The sequence below is a fragment of the Triturus cristatus genome, chromosome 4_1, assembly GCF_964204655.1.
Source record: "Triturus cristatus chromosome 4_1, aTriCri1.1, whole genome shotgun sequence".
Taxonomy (NCBI): Eukaryota; Metazoa; Chordata; class Amphibia; order Caudata; family Salamandridae; genus Triturus; species Triturus cristatus.
Window position 1 is genome coordinate 212,221,119 of NC_140585.1, and position 20,133 is coordinate 212,241,251.

Genomic DNA, 20,133 nt, shown 5'->3' on the forward strand with positions numbered 1-20,133 from the left:
ATACATGAGTACTATAAGTACAGGGGCTGTGATCCCTTAAGAGAGAAAAAGACATTGGGCCCGATTCACAAAAGTAATCTGAGACAAAATCCTAACTTCACGAATTTCAATATTCACAAAAGGCATTTAGGATAGTAAAGTTAGGATTTTGTCTTAAGTTTGTCTTACATTTTGGTCTTAAGACAAAATTAACTTAACTCGCTCTGCCCCAAGGAGTGATGAGAGGGGCTGAGCTTCTCTGATTTAAGCCATGGGGCTGCGCACTTGCTGGGGCCAGCCCTTGGGGTGAAGGTAGGTCCCCGGCCAACGTGAGAAGAGCGGGTACCTCCCCGCCAACTTAATGATAGCTTACCTTTGGCCATTGTTGTTTTGGGCATCTCGGGGTAAACCTCGACTGAGGGCCCCACTCCTCAGCTTGGAATTAGGAGGAGAGCTGGACGTTCTGGTCAGGAGTGATAGTTGCCATATTCCCTGGTTTAGGCAGGCACGTGGCCCGGAAGCCTACGGAAAGGACACCAGGAACCCTCACAAGAGTGCAGGTACTGCGCTGACTGTGGTTCACATGTGGCAGTGTGTGCATTGATGAGACAATACAGGTGAGGTTACATTGCCATGGTTTGGCACCACCTGTACAGTGAGAGGACGTTCTCTTTCCATAATGTGTGCACGCTGCTAGTATCTATTACAGTGCACTGCTGATGATGTGTATGCATAATCTGTTATGCTAAAGGTAATCCCACCAGTAGTTACTGGTCGCCCTAAATGTAATGTCTATAACAGTGACGTGGTAGGCCACTAATATATGTGATTGTGATCTAATTTGTTTTTTGGATACTACAAAGGATATTTTTATATGACCTTGTGTGGAGTCTCTTTTGTGGTGTGCCTAGTGTGTCACTGCTGTGTGAGTGTGTGTGTTACATAAAACGCTTTACACATTGCCTTCGGGATAAGCCTTACTGCTGTGCCAAACTACCAAGGGGGTGAGCAGGGGTTATCTTCGGTGTGCCCTGACTAGAGTGGTGGGTTCTGACTGGCTTAGGTGCATACCCCAGCCAACCAGAAACCTTGTAAGAAAAAGTGACCCACACTAGCGCACAGCACTGCTTTGTTTTACTCTGCATCAAGGAGCATTCCACGGGTGATACATGGTCGTTCCCATGTAACTACCCATGGTGTTTAATGCAAAACTCTTTCTACTAACAGGAGTAGAAAGGGTTTTGCACCAAATACTACTGCCACTTGAAAGCAAGCATTAATAAGGAGCAATACTTCTATTTTCTCTAACCTTTCCCAATTTCAATGTGTGCTGCAGTGGGAAATGTTTTTAGGTTTGTATAGACATCGTTTTTTTTTTACTGGAATAGTATCCTTCCAGTGCAAATCCTATACTAGACATCAGCACACATCCTAGCACTATGGTGCAAAGGTGGGTGTGTGATGCTCTGCAGACCGATTGTGCACTAGTGATAGGAAGAGAGCAGAATAGTATGTTACGTTTCTGCTCTTTCCATATCATGCAACGCAGCACAAAACCCTTTTTCATATGAGATCATTCTCTCCCAAATATAATTATGTTACAGGTGCTTATCAATACATAGCTAATTTTAATACATTCACTTTTAAAACACTGCACCTTTTGTATTTTAATGCACAGCTCTAAGATAAAGGAAGAATGTAAACTAAGGGGCATATCTATCGTACTTTCACACAGTGCAATGCAGCAAGCCAACTTGCTGTGCTGTGCTGTGTGAAAGGGCAGGAATGTGCTCTTTTTAACACCATATGGCGCATTCTTGTCCTTTCCTTGTGCTGGCACATTCGTGGCTGCCTAGTTCCAACTCATGCACCCTTGCACTACAACAAGCAAGATTGTTTTTGTGCAGGAAAGGACACCTTACAACACAAAAACAACCCTGAGAGGCATTTTCCTCTTTCTATGTATGCTGCAGAATGCAGTACACATAGAAATAGGAAACAACAAGGAGAAATAAAGATTTTTCTCCTGGTTATGCCTCCACTGGGGAAGCGTAGCATGTTGATGCATTTCTAGGTCTACCACTAATGGTGAATCTGGGAATGCATCAGAATCGATAGGTGGATGCTTAGGAACACCCACGCGCCACCCATGAAACGCCTCCCTGGGGCAGAGTAACGCAAGGAATCAATTTGCAATGCCTTGCCTTACTCTAGATTTATCAAGCCATGCAGGGCCATGAAAGGTGGCCTTGCCTGGCTTGCTAAATCTGACTTTAGTATTGCATCACCCTTGCACCCCCTTGCCTAGTGCAAGGGTAAGACAAAGCTACGTTGGCTATGGGCCTAAATTCATAAAGTCAGCTAGTTGCAAAAGCCAAAAGATTTAGAGTTATTGCCTGGGTTGGCATTTCAGAATATAATCACAGAATTCTATGGGTCAGCTATAGATCTTCACGGAAATTGTCCTACAGTCGCTTTTCCGTCAGATTCCCCATCCACCTACTTGGCTGTCTGCCTGCTCTACTTAGATGCCAGCAGGTCCATGGATGAAAGACCTTTCGAGTGCTGCTGACTTAGCCAGAATTTTTCTCCTGTGTAGGCGGCGTCATAGGCATAAACGGCTGTCGGTGGGAGTCGAGCCAAGTTTACAGCTGGCCCAATCACAATGGGCCTTTCTGATGAGGAAACTGCGGCAGGGGTCACTCCTAATTTGAGTAGGCAGATTAGAAGGAAATGAGGTAGAAACATACATTTTTTCTGTTTCCCACTTCCGTTTCCATCTTAAACCCATTGTCCTGTGCTGCTACTACTTGACCATGACACAAATCAACTCCTTTGGCACTGGGATCCAAGTTAAGCTTTTTTTTCACTTGTATTACTATGAATTGTGTGTTGACTGTTGCTTTAGCCTCGTACATTTTTACATTGCTCTTACATGCAATTTTATTCTAATGTGTAATGCATTTGTGTTCATTTTGCAACTCATCAAGGTAAATAGAACACACCTGTATTGACACATAAAAAATAGTTATGTTGTTGTGGTGCCTGTGGGTGTGTGTGTTGATTGTGTGCTATGCAATATGTAACAAGATGGACAAAACACATTTCCTACATATATTTTCGAAGCAAACTTACCTGTGTCCACTCCACCAGGGAATCACTTCATCAGCAAACCGCCACTAGGACAATGCCAGCATAATGGGGACATCAAAATAGGCTCTGTGGCAAATCAGTGACCTGATGGCGACAGAGTACTGTTAGCCGGAAGAGGAGTCCATTGATTTGATTGAGCTGCAACACGACAGAAACAGTCTGTTGATGCAGATGGTAATTCAGCCAACCCACATATAATTACGGTGGGTGGGATACCCTCAGCTTGGTGGAGTAATTGTATACTCTGCCACAGAGGGATGACAGGAGTCCCACCAAGATCTAAACCAGGCCCTACATGTCCTACCATTTTGTTTTTGGGATGTGACCTGCAGGTACCATAGATCAATTAATACATTGTGGAGAATTGGGGATGTCTCAAAAGGGAATTGTAGTGTTTTATTGCAAGTTAAATTTTTCCAACTTGTAAAACTTATTTACTTGTAAATATTACTTCTGTGGAGTCAAGAAAGGCTAAGTCTAAGAAGGCCATAACCAGTTGAGGCTCTAAGCAGTCCCGTCATACTGTATTGATCTCTGGCTGCTTTCTCAAGAATCCAGAATGGTTGGCTGTGATTAACTGCTAAATAAAATGACTGGGTCTGAGGCAGAGCTACCAGTGCTTACTTACTTTGGTGAATTAGGACAGAAGTTCTCTCTTCCTCTGCAAGGCCACACTCTTCAGGAGCAATTATGGTCACCAACCTTTCCAAGAGAAAAATACTGGCCATTTGTTGTTAAGATTCTGTAAAGGCTCAAGCATGATACTAGATAAGACTTTAAAAAAATGGAACCCATTAATTTGTAACATAACTTCTCTGTGTTTGTTTACTTTAATTATTAGTCATGGATCATTAGCACAGCTCTGAACATATTTAAAAGAGTGGCGTACCTAGCAGCACGTAATGGGAATTGGCACTTTTGGGGCAGAAGCATTCATAAAATGTGCTACCTGCTGATGTTCTGGTTCCACATGTGCCCTCCTCCACATTCATGCTTCTGACACCTGGATGCTAAGAATCCCAAAAAAGCAGTACAGAGAATGCTGCTGTGGTAGTGCTGGAATATTTGCTGGGCTGGACAGTTTCTTAAGACCTGAGCAGAGCTTTTTCACCTTCTTAGAGCTGTAATCTGATCCCAGGACCTGGTTGATGCTTTTTTAGGACAGTGGCCATTTTTGATTGGGGTCAGAAGTGACATTCATACGTCGTTGATAGTGGCCTCCTTGAAATGGCCTGCTCCTAATTATATATAATATTGAAAGATGATATGTGGTGCTCAGTGCTGGGCACTCTACTGCTATATAAAAAACACACATCATATTTGTATTTTTCCTTAGATGTCCTTTTAGACCTTCTATGGCCTGTGAGGATGGTCACTGTCCTGTCATACTGCATGGATGATTCTATTCCGAGGATGAAAAAAAAAACATGTATTTGAGGAACATTTCGCATTGACCAAGGGGCAACATTTATGAAAGTTTTGCATCACGGTTTACGCTACTTTTATAATGGAGACCAGATGAAAAAATCCTTTTCTGGATTTACAAACCAAAGTACATTTAGATTTGCATTGGTTTGTTACCAAAAGCAACTTTGCGCTACTCTTCTTCAAAGGGACATTCCATGGGTGGTAAATGGACATTCCCATGTAACAACAAATGGTTTTTGATATAAAAATCTGTCTACTAACAAGAGTAGACAGGATATTGAGCCGCTTGAAGTGAGACATTACAAAGGAGGAATGCTTCTATTTTGCCTAACCTTTCTCATTTTGAATGTGAACTGCACTGTACAGCACACATCCAAAGTAGGAAAAGTTTTAAAGTTTGTCTAGGGATATTATTTTGTACTGGAAGGGTATAATAGTTTTTACTGTCTTCTGCAGAGCACCCTGCTCCTTCTAAAAATGTGTTACATCTATTACTTCAATTTTTGCAGAAAATATTCAAACACATTTAAAAACACATATGTTTCATACCATGAGAACAATCTCAGTTATTCACAACACGAAAATATTACTGAGTTGAAAATAACATTTGTGTTTGATAAAGTGAACTTTTATATATAGAGTGGATAGGAAGGTGACAAATGGGATTGATGCTGTGCGTAATGCCCTATTTATATCTTCCATTGTCCACTGTTGCCCAGAGAGTAGAATACCCTTAGAATTTGACTGAAATATGTCAAAGCAAGCACATGATTTTGCTCCCCATAGAGAGAGATGCTGAGGAATACATTAGAGATGGGGAATGAAGTCCACTTGCAATCACTGATCTTGCTAACAAAGAGTGAAAGAGTGATCCGTCAGTAGTTGACAAGATCATTAGTCTCAAGTGTGGGTTTCTTTAGGAGTAGGAAGCTTTGACCAGTCTTGAGAACTATATATTCAAATTTTATCTGAAGCGATATTACATTTGGATAAGATAAAACCATATATATTAGCTTACATAAAAAGAAAGCTAGAAATTCACTGAACAAAACAAAGGATAACATGATGTTAGGCATTGAAATAACATAGAAAAAACATTTAAAATGTGGAAAGCACTAACAATTCACCAGTTATAGTTTACTGAGTAACTGTTGCCATCTCCATGCCATGCAATGCTTATCACCACACTCCTAACATGTTAAATGATATCATTGATGACATCACTAATGACATTTTGAAGGTCGTAGACGTAGTTTCCATATTTTGATGCATCATTAACGTGAGAGTTAAAAACAAAGCATTTCTGAATATATACTTTGTTATCACAACTGACGTAATGGTGTTGTACTGTACCCTGATTCATTGCTACGGCATCTCCTTTGTGGTATGTTTTGACTGCTCATTCCGTCTCTCCAAAAAAAGTGCTCGCTTGATGGCAAGTTAGAGAAATCCCAGATACAGGCATTATCTGGATGAGTGCTCAAAGATGAAGCATGCCACTAAGCATCTTATTGTGTGAGAGTCCTTTTAAAACAACAGTGATTGCCTTTCTAGGACTGGCTATTGTTATTGTTAGGTGTATTTGTAAAGCGGACATTCATCCTACAAGGATATCACGGCGCTGCAAAAAATAACAGTAAAACCAAGGCATTAACCTGGGAACATATTGACTATTCTGAAGTAGGGAATAGTGCGGTTTTTAGTTTTTTCTTGAAGGTGGAATAGGAGTCCGTGAGTCTGAGGTTGATCGGTAGTTCATTCCAACATTTCGCAGCAATGTGTGAAAAAGCACTTCCGCCCATTCTGGAAAGCTTAATCCGAGTACTGGCTGCTTTGGCTGAGGTTTGCGAACGTAGGTTTCGCGCTGGGGCATAGAACTTAATTCTATTTCGTAGAATGTAAGGGCCTGTATTGTGAATTGTTTTATAGGCAATACATAGCATTTTGAACATGGCTCTTTGTCTCATGGGCAGCCAGTGTAAAGCTCTCAGACAGCTTGTGGCAGAATCGTACTTTCTCTTATTGCAGACTGCTTTTGCTGCGGCATTCTGGACCAGTTGTAATTTTCTAAATAAGTAGTCCGACATTCCTACAAATAGTGAGTTGCCATAATCCAGCCTGCTAACTAGTAACGACTGGACTAGGATCTGTCTACATTCAAGTGGGATCCAGGGGAAGACCCTTTTCAATCTTTTTAATATGGCAAATCCTTTGCCACATATTGAGGAGACATGGCATTTCAATGATAGAGTGGTGTCCATCTGAATTCCTAAATTTCTAGCAGACGATGTGGGGATTGGTGGAGAACCTAAGGAAGTTGGCCACCAGGTGTTATCCCAGAGCTGTTTGGCCCCACCAAAAAGTAGAATTTCTGATTTGTCAGCGTTCAGTTTTAAATAATGGCCGTGCATCCAATTGGATAGCTCTGACAGGCAGTTGTGTAGTCTACTTTTGGCGTCATTATCTCCATTTAGGGTAACCATCAGCTGAGTATCGTCAGCGTAGGAGCAGATATTAATGCCCCATTTCTTGCCAATCGATGCCAAAGAGGAGACATATACATTGAACAGTGTTGGGCTCAATGTAGCTCCTTGGGGAACTCCATATTTAATCTTACGGGGGGTAGAGGTAAAGTTGCCTAAACAAATAGACTGGGATCTGTTTGATAGAAAAGACTCCAGCCAGTTTAGGGCTTTACCTTGTATTCCTTTTGCGGCAAGTATGTGAATTACCAGTTTATGGGACACGGTATCAAATGCCGCTGATGAATCGAGAAGTATCAGGGCAACCGTTTTACCTTTATCGACCTGCATGCGAATGTCGTCCATTACGGCCAAAAGCGTTGTTTCTGTGCTGTTATTAGATCTAAAACCTGTTTGGGAAACATCGAGAAGTTTGTTGATCTCTAGATAACTTGACAGTTGTTTTGTTACCAGTCTTTCTAAAACCTTCGATAAAAAGGGGAGCTGTGAGATGGGGCGGTAGTTGGCTGGATCGTTTATATCCGCGCCCGCCTTTTTTAGTAATGGAATTACTGCCGATTTTTTCCAAACTTCTGGAAAAACAGCTTGCTCCAGAGACTGGTTAAGAACTTTTGTGACTGCGGGGCCAATTATGGGAGTCAGTTGGGAAAAAATAAAGTGTGGGCAAACATCCCATGGTGAGCCAGATTTAATTTCTGACATGGCTTTAGTGATCTCATCTTCTGAAAATGGGCCAAAGGTAGAGCAGTTGGTTTGCAAAGTAGGGTCAATCCGATACTCCACAGGGGCCTGAGCGTTGTTTGTGAAAGAGGCATATATTATATCAATTTTATCACAAAAGAAATCACTAATTTTAGAGCAGTTCTCTTGTGATGGTGTCAGATTGGATGTAAGACAAGGAGGATTACAAAGTTCTTTTACAATTTTAAAAAGCTCCTTGGACGAATTTTTATTCTCTAGAATTTTTTGAGAAAGGTAGTCTTTCTTTGCTTTGCGTATGGCAGTGTGGTATATTTTCAACTGATGTTTGTAAATGGCTCTGTCTTCGGCGTTTCTACTGATTCTCCATTTATGCTCCAGTGAGGTGCATTTTCTTTTTTCAATTTTTAGGTCTGGGCCATACCATTTCTCGGAGGTTTTCGATTTCAATCGATTGGTTGCGCGAGTCCGTGAACAGTGGTCAAGTGCTTTCTCTATGTTTTCTCGTAAGAGGCACATTTTTTCTTCGCATGTCATTTCAGAGCTAGAAAAAAAGGAAAAATCTTCCTTGAATTTTTCCAAAGAGAATTTGCTCCAACATTTAGTGGAGTTGACCGACTGGGCTAACGGTCTGTTGGTTTTTAGAGGTAGGTTTAAGGTAAAATCTATCCTATAGTGGTCTGTCCATGTCAAAGGGGTTATATCCGTAATGTTGGTCTTCGATATGTTTGTAAATATAAGATCTAACATGTGCCCCGCTCTGTGTGTGGGGCGAGCTATTTTCTGTGATAATTGTAGGATTTCCATGTCTGTGGTAAGTTGTTTAGTTAGGAAATTATCGGCTAAATCGAAATGAACATTGAAGTCACCAATGACTATAATGTTTTTATGGTTGAGGCAGAATGGAAGGATTTGTTCGAGAAGTTGGGTGCTAAAGTCAGTTGTACTGTTTGGGGGATTGTAGATGATTGCACATCCGAGGATAACCTGAGTATTGATGAAGATGGAGATGGTTAGCACATCGTGTTTGCCTAGTTGAGTGACTGTTTCTTGGTGACATGAAAAACTATCTTTAAATATCATGGCCACTCCGCCACCTCTCTTAATTTGTCGATTTAGATTAATGATTTTGTACCCAGTGGGAAGGGCTGCGGTGATATCCGGGGTATTGTGCTCACCGAGCCAAGTCTCCGAAATGAAGGCAAAATCAGGTCTGCTATCATATAACATGTCCCATATCTCAGTCGAGTGTTTGGGGAGGGACCTAGCATTAACATAAATGCATGTGTAGTCCTGTGTAGGTGTGACTTCCGATGAGGGTAGCTCCGAGTGGTTACAATTCCATCTACAATAGCGGCAGCTGAAGGGGCCCATGGTGTGGGAGGGTCCAACTTTGGCACAAAGGGGGGCTGTTAAAGGAGTATTAAACATAAGCAGCTCACCTCGCGAGTAAACCATCGAAGGTTTGCCTGGTCTGCCTGTAGTTGGGGAGACAGGGGTTGTGGCCCCTGGTCCCGGCCTGTCGCGGACGGGCGCAGACGGGCTCGCCTTTGGCGAGCCTTCGGCGCGCATTCGACGCGCCCGCTGCGCTCGTCCGCTGCCCTTCCTGTAGGGACACATCTTTTATATGGGAAATAGATGAAGGGGCGAGTCTCTGAGCAGGGGGCGTGGCCTTCAATCGGCCAATGGCGTTCCCGTTTTTGCTCCAGTCACCCTCCCGCGTCAGCTGTCAGGGCGCTGAGCGCAGAGCGAAGGCAATGCTCGTTTGTTTAAAACAATGAAAAATCACAAATAATATACAATTTTTAAAAAAGGAACAGAGGATCCTACTCCCGGCTGTGCCTCAGGAGGAACTGCAATTTAAAGCGCAGCGCTCGTGATCAGCGCGCGCTTTTGTAGTGCAGAGGGGCGAGTCTCTGAGCAGGGGGCGTGGCCTTCAATCGGCCAATGGCGTTCCCGTTTTTGCTCCAGTCACCCTCCCGCGTCAGCTGTCAGGGCGCTGAGCGCAGAGCGACGGCAATGCTCGTTTGTTTAAAACAATGAAAAATCACAAATAATATACAATTTTTAAAAAAGGAACAGAGGATCCTACTCCCGGCTGTGCCTCAGGAGGAACTGCAATTTAAAGCGCAGCGCTCGTGATCAGCGCGCGCTTTTGTAGTGCAGAGGGGCGAGTCTCTGAGCAGGGGGCGTGGCCTTCAATCGGCCAATGGCGTTCCCGTTTTTGCTCCAGTCAGCCTCCCGCGTCAGCTGTCAGGGCGCTGAGCGCAGAGCGAAGGCAATGCTCGTTTGTTTAAAACAATGAAAAATCACAAATAATATACAATTTTTAAAAAAGGAACAGAGGATCCTACTCCCGGCTGTGCCTCAGGAGGAACTGCAATTTAAAGCGCAGCGCTCGTGATCAGCGCGCGCTTTTGTAGTGCAGAGGGGCGAGTCTCTGAGCAGGGGGCGTGGCCTTCAATCGGCCAATGGCGTTCCCGTTTTTGCTCCAGTCACCCTCCCGCGTCAGCTGTCAGGGCGCTGAGCGCAGAGCGAAGGCAATGCTCGTTTGTTTAAAACAATACTATAGCTATCCATACACTAATAATGTTAGGAGTGGTCTTCCTATCCTAATTTCTAACCTTGCTCATCCATGACTACATGCACAGTCAAAAAATCCTAGTGGCAAACCATTTCTTGAATAGTGGGCAACATAGACACTTGCACCTTTAATAGCAACTACAAGCACTGTGCCAAAGCCTGGTATGTGACTAATTCCAAGCCTGGCAATTTCCAATAAAATGATTTATATGTATATGGTGTGCTACCACCTAAGAGAAATAGGAAACTTTACAGATAAATGAACAATTGCATACAAGGAATTCAAAAAGTGAATAGGTCTTGCTTACAAGTGCAGTCATATCCAAACATTATTTCTTTGCATTCAGTATCACATTAAAGCCAGACTTACTGACTTGGCAATGCATGTTTTAAAAGTAAACACAACTCTCTGCTCTATTCAGTGGATCAATGAGCCTTCACATCAACAAACCTCCAGTTAATCTGCTTGTCCCCTAGAGTTAGCTCATCATTCTTTAGAAAAATCACAGACCACCACTAAATCTGTTGACTACATCGCACTTTAAAGTCTCAAACTACTGGGAGAGCCACCAAAGAAATTAAAGCAGATATCATTGACCTTTTAAACAAAAAGCAAAAGATCGGAAATTGAACCCACAATAAAAGTAAGTTTGAATATTTTTCTACCTACAAGAAAACCATATTTAGACACACTCAGCTACCACTATCGGTCATGTCTAATCAGGATCTTTATCTGACATGTTCTTATCCTGTTGCCATTGACATCTGTATTTAGCACTTCTCACCCCAACTGGGGTCCAACGTAGGGATACAACATAATAATTAAAATCCATAAATAAATTCTCCATTATGCTTTTTCAAATAACCTCACGGTCATATCATCCACTGTAGACTTTGTCTAAAGTGAACAGTACATTTGAATAGCTGAAACTCATGCTGCAAGAAAACACCAAAATAAATATCCTCTTTGAAATCATGCAACATGATATGTGCAAGAGCTCAAGAACAAAAAAGTATATGGAAAAATACTTCTCCAAGAAGGCCTTGCCAAACTAAATACATTTGAATTTCACATGCAGAATCTCTTTAGCAAAAAATCCCTACAACAAGTCCACTATTATTGATGTGTAAACAGAAGCCTACCTCAAGTCAGCTCTTTAACCTTCAAAAGCACACTTCACTGACAATTGCAGTGTAACACAAGCTTCATTGAAAAATTCCACATAGTTAGAATTCATATTGGTACCTCCATTTATGTCACATATTTACCATATAGTCAACCATTCACATAATACCGAAAGGGAAACTGATCTGGACAAATCCTACCAGTACTGAAAATGCTAGCATTACCACAGAGAGCCTTGTCGAATAACATGACTTTCACCTACTCTTCATTGGCTGAATGAGAATTCAGTACAAATGTTGTATTATCAGACTATCGATCATGGAGCAGACTATGGTCTGTTACTTAGATTGTGAATGCCAAGGTCTTGGATGATCGTTGGAAAATCGCTGAAATTAGGGATCCTACTGAAATTAGGGATCTTTGCCTTCTTATCTTTCTGGAATTGTCAGCTGCCACTAACAAAGTTGATGATGAAAAACTGATCTGCCCTCTCTCAATACGTTATGCTGGAAAGATTCATGTCCTACCAGTTCAAAAGACATCAACAACTTTAGATAAACTTCTCAAGTTACCAGAAGAACATTGAGTCTTTCAGCTCATATCATTTACTTTTACATGGAGCTACTCATAAGATTTCTAGCCAACAAAAAAAACTCTCAAATAAAGTATTGACTGTCATTAATACAAATTACATTCAAGACTGCCTCACATTATCCATGTATAGACATCAAGTGCATATCTGAAGCTGAATACCACCTAGCCTGAGTAAATCCTTACTGGAAATATCACCAAACAGGATAGAAGGGATCCTTATAATGAACCTGATATGGTTCGCTTTGTGATTCTTATAGAGGATCAAATCAATCAGACTAAAATGCCTCATGGCAAACAATCACAGATCAAAAGAAATCACAGACAGAATTTTCGGAAAACAGAATTTAGAACTTCAGTTGATACACTAGACTTTCAATTTCTGGGTAATAGACATACCATAGTCTCAGGGTAGACCCTCATCTAACTCAACAAAGAAACTAAGATATAGGAAAAGAATATTATTAGAAATCAAGCGTTATCAGATTGATCACATTGGATCTGGACTGACAACCCACAAAAGATATGACTTGCTGTGTAACTTCACCACTTCGGAAATGACCTGAGAACCCGCTGATTCAATTATCCTCTTACTATCTTTCAAAAGAATCAACTGAAACTCACCCAGGACCAGCCTTAGAAGAGAGCCACTACCATGTAGCTAACCTTTTCTGAATCCTTATCATCAGGTACAGAACTCTAGGTAGATGCTGTAAAGGTACTATGACACACATAAATGACATAAGTCCACATTTCTCTCACACACATACTTCACAGATGGTGGCTTTTTGTATCACTGGCAGCAAAACCCAGTCATCAGTTCATTACTAGTCATTTAAGAAAAATGAACTAATTGAAGACTATACACAGAGACCATTATAGCACTGTCTTGAATTTTAATATGAGTTTAATTCAGAATGGTAAAGCAGCTAAGTTCAGTAAGCAAACTCATGACAAAGATTCTTGAATATAGTAATCGTGTTTCACTCTAGCCTTAAATTACTCAAATGGCTACTGATAAAGCAGATACAATGCACTTACTAGCACATCTCGACATTTCCACATCACCACTCCTCCCTTGTTATGTATGCAAAGTAGAGAAGCAATAGCATGGCACTGAACTTTAAGTGCAATCCAAGAACACTGGGGAACTGCACACTGGAGACACAGAGGACAGCTCCCAGAACCCCAGGTTTCATTATCACATTCATGAAGCTCCCAGGGCTACTTGGTTGCTGCTCCTAGTTACTTATTTTTCCCTGGATAAATGGTGTATCTCCCCCAGTAATCCAAAGCAATCAATTAGCAAATGCAGACACATTATAATGAACTGATGGAGGTGTTTTGGTAAAGAATCTAGGATTTAACATTTGCAAATATAGTTACAGCAGAGTGGATATGTAGGCCCATATTTTCAGATTTTTTTATACTCTCGTAAGAATGTTCCCAACATTCATGATGGAAAGCAGTAGCATACAAGTGGCACATTTTATACACAAACAAGCAGAGTGTCGGCTAACATTATAATTCCAGAATTGTAAAGTGCAATTTATCACCCCTAAGGGTCGCAAGGCGCTAGGGGCCATCGGGGAGATTAAGTAAGCTTTTCCCCAGAGTCACATGATGCTGAGCTGCCGCTAGGGTTTGAACCGTGAGCCTCGTGCTCTGGAGTCAGCCGCTCTGGTCGCAGCGACACACCTCTTCCATAGAGTACTATGGAAGAAGTCATGCAATTAAATGCTATATTAATGTTGTATTTTGAAATTCTAACTACTGTTGTAGATAAAATGTTGGATTTCACTGTAAAACAAGCATTGGAAATGCAATAGGTCTCGCCTTTGATTAAGTTAAAGCCATTTGCTTTGTTAATGGTATTGTATAGCAAAGCAAACTTAATGAAAGGCGAGACCTATTGCATTTTAATGCTTGTTTATATTGAAGACAGTTCCAGCAGCTCCACCAAAAATAAAAGTTTTACAAAAACCAATAAAAAACAAGCACCAACAAAGGCAAAAGGCTACCAGCCAACGCCGGGCCTCATTTTACCAATGCCTGCTATAGAGTGATCAGATCTAAGAGTATCTTTATCCGGCCTTGTACAACTGCCTTGGTCTCCGTACACCAATCAGCCTCCACCATGAAGCCAATTTGTAACAGACCTAATTGCGAAAAATAAACTTACCAATCCAGATATGACTGTTTCCACAACACTTCAAAGGATAGGAGATACCAATAAAGGATGGAAGAGTTGGAATCAGCCTAAGGGAGACCTCAGTTCTTGGCCTGTATGATGCACAACATGCTATTGATCGCTGCGCGGGTCTCCAACACTGGGGGCTTCCATTAAGGGGGATGTGGTAGTCAGGGTTCTCTAGAGGAGCAATCAATGAGGCTGATTGAAGACTGCTGAACAACAGGAGGAAAGGGAAACGGGGAATAACAAAGCATCAATCACACCCAGAAGCGTTCAAAAAAGAACTACAAGCAGATATTCAGATAAGCATTCGTTATTGGTAAACATTCTGGCAGTACTTGATGCTGCAGGCACTTTATAACAATAAATATGACAAAGTATCTAAAAAACAAGAGCCCCTCCCATACACTACATGTGCAGCTGCGTGATATTATTCGATGAGGCTTATCTGCAATGTTACAGCTTTCCCAATGTGATGGGAAACTGGCCACAGTTATTTTTACTAAAAGACAAAAGTGTGAAAGGATGCTTCAACCAATTTTTGGTTTGTGGTCGAGGTCAGAGGTTAAGGAACCTCTGTATAAAGGGTCAGAAACTCTTGGCGACAGTTAAGCAGATGCTAACGTGCGCGCCCCAGACAGATGGAATTCATTCCAGCATAGGGTTCACCTGACATCACACCGGCCCCTGCTGCCCTCATTTAAAGAAAGTGCGGACGCACTCCTCAAGATTTTGTGTAAATACGGCTGGGCGCTCTTATTTTTAACTTTACACAAATTCACCTCACTTGTGCCAGCCATACTGTTGCAGGGCAGCCATGCGTGCGCTTCATATTACACTGAAAACACATTGTGAAACAAGGGAATATGTGCTGGTATAAAACCCCTAGCCCACAGAAGCAACAGGTGTTAGGGGGACCCGCACCCCTATTAATTATTCCAGCCACTTCTGACGCTGTAGCTTGAGGACTGTTTCATGAAGACATACACAATGTGTCTCACCGATGTCCAGGGAGCATCCAAAGTGACATTTTGACAGCAGTAAAGCAAACTGCGTGTAAGCAGGTCACATGCACAGGTTTTGGCTACTGTCCTGGGGGGTCTGGTTTATTCCGTGCGTAGGGGGGTGGGGGGCTGGTTTCTTCCATATGTGGGGGAAGGGATTGTGTTGTGTCTCCATGGGGGAGCCCCTGGGCCTCATGGACACCAGGTAGGCACACACACACACAGGTGGCCGCTTGGCATCCGAGGGGCGGGCATGTTGTATATTAGGCATGAGCGCCAGCATGTTTTGGCCGGTGTTGTGTAATATCTGGTATCCCCTTGGGATCTGGTATCCCCTGTTCTTCGGCCGTCTTCGGAGAATTAACTCAGCCCGAACAGGATCAGACAGAAGCAGTCGATCTCTGCTCGGGCTGAGTTCAGGGATACACGATTTCATGGGATACCAGACGTTTCTTTAATACAGAAGCCACTGCTGCAAGTGCAGGGATACACGATTTCTTGGGATACCAGCCAGGCTCACGCTATAAATTATCTCACGTTTCTTTAATGCTGGAGCCACTGCTGCACAAAAGACAGGAAGCAAGTCGCAGTCGCAAGTAGTTTAAAGACCAAAGGTTAAATAAATGAAAATGATATGCTTACACAGAGTCGGAGTGAAAGAATGGAATTTATTTTCCAAGCAAATCGCAACTAGTACAAAGAAAGGTGAAATTAATGAGTTCAGGGATACACGATTTCATGGGATACCAGACGTTTCTTTAATACAGAAGCCACTGCTGCAAGTGCAGGGATACACGATTTCTTGGGATACCAGCCAGGCTCACGCTATAAATTATCTCACGTTTCTTTAATGCTGGAGCCACTGCTGCACAAAAGACAGGAAGCAAGTCGCAGTCGCAAGTAGTTTAAAGACCAAAGGTTAAATAAATGAAAATGATATGCTTACACAGAGTCGGAGTGAAAGAATGGAATTTATTTTCCAAGCAAATCGCAACTAGTACAAAGAAAGGTGAAATTAATGAAAATTAAATAAATGCACGCACGGGTCGGAGTGAAGGAATGGAATTTTTAATTTTTAAGCAAATCGCAAGTAGTACAAAGAAGGAAACGTAAAATAAATAAAAATTAAACACATTCGTGGAGTTAGAGTGGAAGAATGGAATTTTATTGTTTAAGCAATCGCAAGTAGTACATAGAAGGAAACGTAAAATAAATAAATATTAAACATATGCATGGAGTCTGAGTGAAAGAATGGAATTTTTATTTTTGAAGTGTTGGAATCACATTGTAAATTAAAACATGAGGAGAAAGAATGACAGAAGAGGGAACACAGCTGCCAAGGTTTTCAATACTGTGTGTGACATTCTCATAATTTCAGTGTAATTATGAGTGACATTTCAACAACTGTGAGTGACTTTCTCGCAAGCAAAGTTAAGTGATAAAGATGAGGCAAGCATTTAAATATCAGAAATGACACCCATTTCACCAAAGAGAAACTCTAAGAATTCTTAAAATTACTGCAAAGCACCAGATATGGAAGGACACTAACCTAGTACTCGCAAGCCGCCCCAGACAGCATCAAGGGCATTGGCAAGGCTCAGGAGAGTGAGGCGCACACCTTACAGCCAGCCAGGATGCTGTTTGTTTCAAAGATAGTACGGTTTAATCAATCCACATAAAAATGATAACTAAGGAGTGCAGCTGAGCGGTGTCAGCCCGGTTGGCATGCCACTATCTGCCCCACCCCGCAGCACCAGATCACACCAGCAGGCTGCAGCTGTACCAGAGCTTCCGAAAACACCAGGCTCGTAAGTGACACAGCTGCTGGCCATGCTAAAAGTTGGACCGGCACCATTACCGCTTCACCTCATTACCATAACCAGGTATCAAGTTGTCGATGCTATCAATCAATCAATCATTCAGGGGTTTATAAAGCGCACTACTCGCCCGCAAGGGTCTCAAGGCGCTAGGGGGGAGGGGAGGCAGCTCTGGATCAGTCGAAGAGCCAACTCTTGAGGTCTTTCCTGAACCTGTGCAGGGTCGGGGAGCGTCTGATGTTCATGGGTAGCTCGTTCCAGGTCTTGCCTGCGATGTGCGAGAAGGATCTCTCGCCTGTTCTGTTTCTGCGGATGTGGGGGACCTCAGCCAGGGCAAGGTCAGCGGAGCGCAGATTCCTCTTGGGTACGTGGAAGGAAACTCTCGTTATTTGGGTCTGATGTTGTAGAGGGATCTGTAGGCTTGGGTGAGGAGTTTGAAAGTGACCCTTTTCTCGATGGGGAGGCAATGGAGGTCTCGTAGGTGTTGGGTCATGTGTTCGTGGCGCGGTGTACCGAAGATGAGTCTGGCTGCGGCTTTCTGGATGGTTTGGAGTCTGTGTTAGAGAGTTCTGTTCATTCGGCGTATAGGGCGTTGCCGTAGTCCAGTCTGCTGGTTATGAGTGCGTGGGTGATGGTCTTTCTGCAGTCGGGGGGGATCCACTTGAAGGTCTTGTGGAGGATGAGCAGGCAGTTGAAACTGGTGGAGGCGACGGCGTTGATCTGGCGGTTCATGAAGAGGGAGGAGTCGAGGATGATGCCGAGGTTTCGTGCGTGGTCTGTCGGAGTGGGTGGGTTTCCGAGGGCGGGGGGCCACCAGGTGTCGTCCCAGGCGGAGGTGTGGAGTCCGAGGATGAGGACCTCGGTCTTCTCGGAGTTGAGCTTCAAGCAGATGTCCTTCATCTAGCTGCCAGATTCTTCATTCCTTCCTGGAAATAGAGTCTGGTGTCTTCTGGGTTCTTCGTGAGTGAGCTCGGTGTCGTCGGCGTAGGATACAATGCTGAGTCCATGCTGTCTAACGATGGAGGCGAGGGGGGCCATGTAGATGTTGAAGAGCGTGGGGCTGAGCGATGATTCCTGGAGTACTCCGCAGTTGATGTTGGTGGGTGCGGAGAGCAAGGGAGGGAGTCTGATCCTCTGGGTTCTGAGTGAGAGAAAGGATTGGATCCAGTTGAGGGCGGCTCCTTGTAGGCCCGCGTTGTGAAGTCTGGCTGCAAGAGTGCGATGTGAAACGGTGTCAAAGGCTGCGGAGAGGTCTAGAAGGATGGGGGCTGCAGTGTGTCCCTGGTCTAGTAGCCTGTGGATGTCGTCCGTGGTGGCGAGTTTGGGCGGTCTCGGTGCTGTGGTTGCTGCGGAATCCAGACTGGGAGGCGTCTAGGATGGAGTTCTCTTCGATGAAGGTGGTCAGCTGGGCATTCACGAGTCTCTCAGTGACTTTGGCCGCGAAGGGGAGGAGAGAGACAGGTCGGTAGTTTTTCAGGTCAGTTGGGTCGGCAGTGGGTTTCTTGAGGAGGAGTTTAACCTCTGCCCGCTTCCAGTCGTCTGGGAAGATGCCGGACCTAAAGGAGGCGTTGATGGCGAGTCCTATTTCGGGAGCGATGGTGGTGGCGGCCCTGTGGAATATGTGTGGTGGGCAGGGGTCCATTGAGGCTCCTGAGTGGGTTTTCTTCATAGTGGCAGCGATGTGTTCGGTGGTGGTGGGTTCCCAGGCCATGAGGGTTGGCTTGGCAGTGGCGTTGGGGGGGGTGGGTGTTTTCCGTCATCTTTTCGCTGAAGTTGTCGTAGAGGGCCTTGATCTTCAGGTGGAAGTATGAGCTTCCGGGGCCGGACTCACTCCGCAAGGCAAGCGCCAACAGACTCAGGCTCTAGGGAGGCTGCATCCATCCTGGTGATTGCTCCCTATGGCTCAGCTTCCAGTTTAGCTTGTTTATGTGTAGACCGCACTCACCTGCGGCAGTCCCGTGGGCAGGGGTGTGCCCGGGCAGTCCTGTGTGAAAGGGAAGTATGGAAGCGGGGATGCTGGGATGCTGGGTGGAGAGTGGGTGAGTGTATGGGTTTCTCTGGTGTTTTTGGAGGGTGTGTGGGAAAGATTACAGGTGTAGGCAGGTGTCTAACGCAGGGTCCCTTACTTCTTGTGGCGGTACAGATAACTGCTGTTTATCTGCTGTGAAGCGCCGGCGTTGCATCATGCCCTTTTGCGGGGTTAGGTGCTAAGTGCAGACACCTTCATCCCTGTGGCGCCCATTACCTACTGAGTGCATGAGTATAATCCCTAACTTTTTTTCTGGCCTGCTCTGTGGGAATTCAAGACCAAACCAACTGGGGAAGCTAGTACTGGCTCTTGTGGAGCGAGATTAAGTTTCAAGGTGGGAGTGCAGGTTCCCTTACCTGCTGCCGGTGTAGGCACACTCTCTCCCTCCTGGGTGCTGCTGTCTTCGGAGTCGGCTGCAGCCGTGCTCCTCCAGGAGTCAAGTTGACAACTATTTGCAGGCTGTGCCACAACATGCAATCTGAGATGAGCTCAGTGCTGCCTGTCAGACACCACCAATCCTGCGGCTGTCTGTACTAGGACAGGACTGGCCGCGTGTCAAAAGTCTGTCACATTATTCCATGCCTGTCGCGTTTTCCGCTCGCACCGTGCCGGCTCGCCAATATATAAAGAGAGAGAGTCTCTTGATAGAAGCTGTGGGCCATAATTTTAACACTGACTGTGAGGTGACGAGTCACACAGTTAACCTGAATGGATTGCCGGTGTCAAGGGGAAGTGAATAAACCTGCTTGCATTGTAGCCTCTGCTCTCAGCCTGCTTAAGACACCCCAGTCACGAGTTGAGCCAGCCACCCCAAGCCTGCGCAAGCAGCGCAGACCGTGCGCTGCAACCTGGATTATAGTTTCTAACAGTGCACTAATAGCCCTCTGGATTGATACTGAGGCGCTACAAATGCATGACTATCCATTTCAGTGCGGTGATGCGGACCACCACACTGAAATGCGTTAGTCTAACGCCTGATGCGTGGTACTTGGCAAAGCTGAGGGAAACAATGGCAGAGATTAAAAAACCTAAAAGGTTAAAACCCAT